Genomic DNA, 3,870 nt, shown 5'->3' with positions numbered 1-3,870 from the left:
TGATAATGTCTGAATGCAAAGAAAATTTAAAAAACCTCAGGAGAAGACTGAACTGCACCAAAATTGTCATTCTGGATTTGATGAGCCATCCTATGGGTTATCTTTAAAATCGTCCTTGTATCATTTACTTGACATTAAATCATGATTCCTTGCTAAAGAAAAGGGATTTAGGAGGTGGAGTCTAGGCGGCCTGGCTGATGATAAGAGAAGCTCAATCAGCATTTGCTAGACAAAGTTGATCAAAGGAACTGAGGGAAGTGAAATACAGTGCCTATTTGACTTCCAAAGTTTACCTCAACCGTTTGAAAAATATTCTTTTTCCAAAAATAACTTAGAATGACTCAGAACTTCAAATATTATGTCAGAACATGTAAAGCTTATTATACTCTATTCTCAGTATATATGACACCAGTGTGTCTTTGAGTATAGTGACCATTTTTATAATTTTCATTCTGTAATGTTTGTAGATTTATGACTTGCAAAAGCTAGTTTTCTCCTAATCTTAGTTTAAGAATATCCAGAATATGTGTTCTTAAATTATAAGGCATAGGCCTCCCTGTGGTCTAGGGGTAAAGTATCAGTGCTGTCACCTCTACAGCCTGAGTTTGATCCCCAGCCAGGGAGGTGACCCACATATGGCACAGCAGACTCCTGACCTGCCTGCTGCTCCCCTCAGCAGTGTATTTCAGTCTATCTGCCTGTTTTGCTCCCCATTCTGTCTTTGGCAAATCCTCTGGCACCTCTGACCTATACCACAGTTCTTCTATACAAAATATATGGCAACTAATTTAATAAAAAATTCCTAATAATCACAAGATTGCTAATATTTTATAACACTAATCCCTTTGGTAATCTTTGACAATTCCCATATCTCTACTAAGAAGTTATAATTAGGTAAATTGGTGGTGGGAAGTCCAGGCGATTACAATTGAGATGAAAAAAAAAATGCACAAAATGAAGAATAATGTAACAAAATAAAAAATATTAAACAAAGTTACAATAAGGTTATTACTATTTTATGTTTCCCTTTTCACTTTACATTATTTTCTGTTTTCATGAGTAGTCTTGACCAACACATATCTAATTTAAACATTTACACAGTAAATTTTCATGTTAAAAATCTTTGATAGCTAAAATGAATATTCTAAGTAATTTAAAGATTTTCTTAAAATGAGGATTAAATGGTAATATGCGTGAAGGGTTTAATATTATCTATTCGCAGTAAGTGCCAATAGACATTTATTTAAAAGATAAAGTGCTTTATTGTTAATTGTTGTTATTTACTGTAGTAGTACTTCACAGATTGTCTTTAAAAACTAACTTTAAAATAAATCTTGTAGGATATTTCTTGGGACATGATTCCTTATAGGAATTACCAGGCCATGGGTTCTGGGTACTTACATGGCTTCTGTCTTGCATTGTTCTCTGGCTGAAGGAAATGCATGATGTGACTAGTACTATTACTATTCATAATCCCACCATTCTTAGATTTTATAGTTTTTATTTATTTTGATAGCTTATAAGACATGTTTTTATACTATCAAGTCATTTTTCTCAAAACAAGGGCCAAGAAACTTATTCATTACATCACTTGGAATGTGTGTTAAAAATTTCAGAAATACGGATTCCTTTGGACCTAACCCAAGTATCAAATTCCAAATCCAAGTATCTGGAAACCCCACACTGAACACATTTTCAAAGCTATTCTTAAGCACCTAAAGCTTCAGAAATACTGCTTATAATGAAATGAATTTGTATTGCTTTTAACTGAAAGTAAGGTTTAGGTGTTGTATGGAACTGACAGGTTCCTTTAGTAGTAAACAAATCTGTCAAATTCTTGCTCCTTCCTCTTCCTTTGTACTTCCCTGATCTAAGATGGTGTGGGTGATTATCTCCTGCAAGATAATTTATTGGTTATGGCTTGAACTATAGTTTTTAAGTGGGCTAGATGTTAATAAGTCCAAATCTTACTATTTCCGAGAGTACACAAATTGCAATTGCATATGATACAGCTGTTACAGGTGTCCTTGTTACTATAATGCCCAAATAAGTTAATGTTGGAAAATGAAATGGATTTATCTTGTCATGAGGTCATCAGCAATGATTGACTGTAACTTGGTTGAAGGAATAATAGTTTCCTGGAAGGGAAATAGTAACATAATATCCTACTTAAAATAGGAATGAAATTAGTAGAAAGTTCTCATTTTTTTTTTATGTAGAAGAGTATTTATAATTCATTAAGTCAATTCCAGTTTTTCCATCTCTAAAATTTACTCTATTCCTGGAACATTACCTTTAGTTTTTATTAAAAGTAATAAAAATTAAAAGTAAATAGTTAAAGAAAGAGAAACATATACAAGAGAATTATGGAATAAGTATGCGTATAGGGAGGATGTATATAGGGAGGTTGGAGCTACCTGGCCCAATTGCTTCCAAGCCCAATAATCCCAGTCGTCTTTGACATAAACTGCAGGGATTGGGGAATATTACCAAAGAGAGTGGTTGAATTGTCTGCAGATATTGTACTCAAAACTGGAGAAATATTTTTGTGCATTATATACTGAATGAAGAGGCATTGGGCCCCCCAATAGGAAACCTTTCCATTTCGAGCAGTGTTCTTTCCATCAAATTATGAAGAAATTTATGGTTGAGTGTGGGGACTTTTCAAATCAGACTCAAACTGATGGAGAAGATATTTATGGTGGAAAATTTGAGATAAATATTTCTTTTGTAAACATGCTCTGGAGGGTTTATTGAGCAGGGAAAATGCAGACTGCAATACGGATGGATCCCAGTTCTTTAACACAACAGTCCCAATGCCTCATTGGATGGGAAATGTGATTTTTGATTAAGTAATTAAAGGAATGTGGTAAGATTACTGGAAAATATAGATGTGAAAGGTGAAAAACATGCCATATTGTGTGTCTCCAGAATATGGAGACCTGAAAGAAGGGGATGATTTGGGAATATTCCCAAAGAGATGGTTTTGGTGACAATCATCCAGATTTATTTGAGGATGCAGGTATGGATTTAAAATATGTAGATAACATTTTATTACTAGCAGGCAAGTTAGAAAACATCAAAAATATTTTTTTCAGGTCCCAGAACTGGAAGATGGTCATGAAAAATATGCAAAAGTTTTAAAGCTATGTGGAAGGTTCAAAGGCTACAATCAAGAGGGCAGAGAGATTCAAACTGCAACCCATAGTTTTAAGTTGTGTGCTGAATTCTGGTGCTTGTAAACTGATGATGTGAGATGGGGGTGCAATAGACAGTTGTTAGAGGCTTTTGGAATAAACCCATTAAATACCAACTCACTGTATGGTGGAGCTCAAGGGTGGCAAGGATTAAGAGAATATGATCAAGCACTCCCTGACCTTAAGAAAACTTGGGAGATAGCACAAGAAAGTAAGGCTATCCAGGTGAAATGGTTAAAGTCAAGCAAAAGGTAAAAGCACAGAAAGATTAAAAGGTGGCTACTTATACAAAAATGTTTGCTTAATAAGGAATTTAGGTTGCTTAAAAATATATATATTGTATATAGGCAGTAAGAAAATTTAAGGGGTTTTCTCTGTTGTATTTTATCCCAAATCTGTGACACTTCAGTTCTCCATCATTGACAGCTTAGAAATTCTTGTAAGGTTCACACCTAAGAAAACAGTGCTACAAAATACATGAAGTTGGTTAAAAAAAAAAAAACAAAAAACAAGTTGGATTACTCACAAAGACTAATGGTGTACAATCTATTTATAAACATGGTTTATTGAATAAACAAAAGCGAGCTTTAAAATATGTGTGTAGATGGGGCAAAGTGTCAGAAATGAGGAAAGTTATTATTAGTGAACTTAGGAAAAATGTTTAATGACGAAA

General features: G+C 33.8%; 1 pseudogene; it reads left to right on the top strand.

Moving 5' to 3' along the window:
• Positions 1-1,189: 1,189 nt before the first annotated feature.
• On the top strand, positions 1,190-3,502 carry LOC101637669 (annotated as a pseudogene).
• Positions 3,503-3,870: the final 368 nt, after the last annotated feature.

This window comes from Condylura cristata, unplaced genomic scaffold (genome assembly GCF_000260355.1).
Source record: "Condylura cristata isolate star-nosed mole 26May11 unplaced genomic scaffold, ConCri1.0 scaffold00005, whole genome shotgun sequence".
NCBI classification, from domain to species: Eukaryota; Metazoa; Chordata; class Mammalia; order Eulipotyphla; family Talpidae; genus Condylura; species Condylura cristata.
Note: the sequence above shows the minus strand (reverse complement) of the source record. Positions and strands in the feature narration are given on the sequence as shown.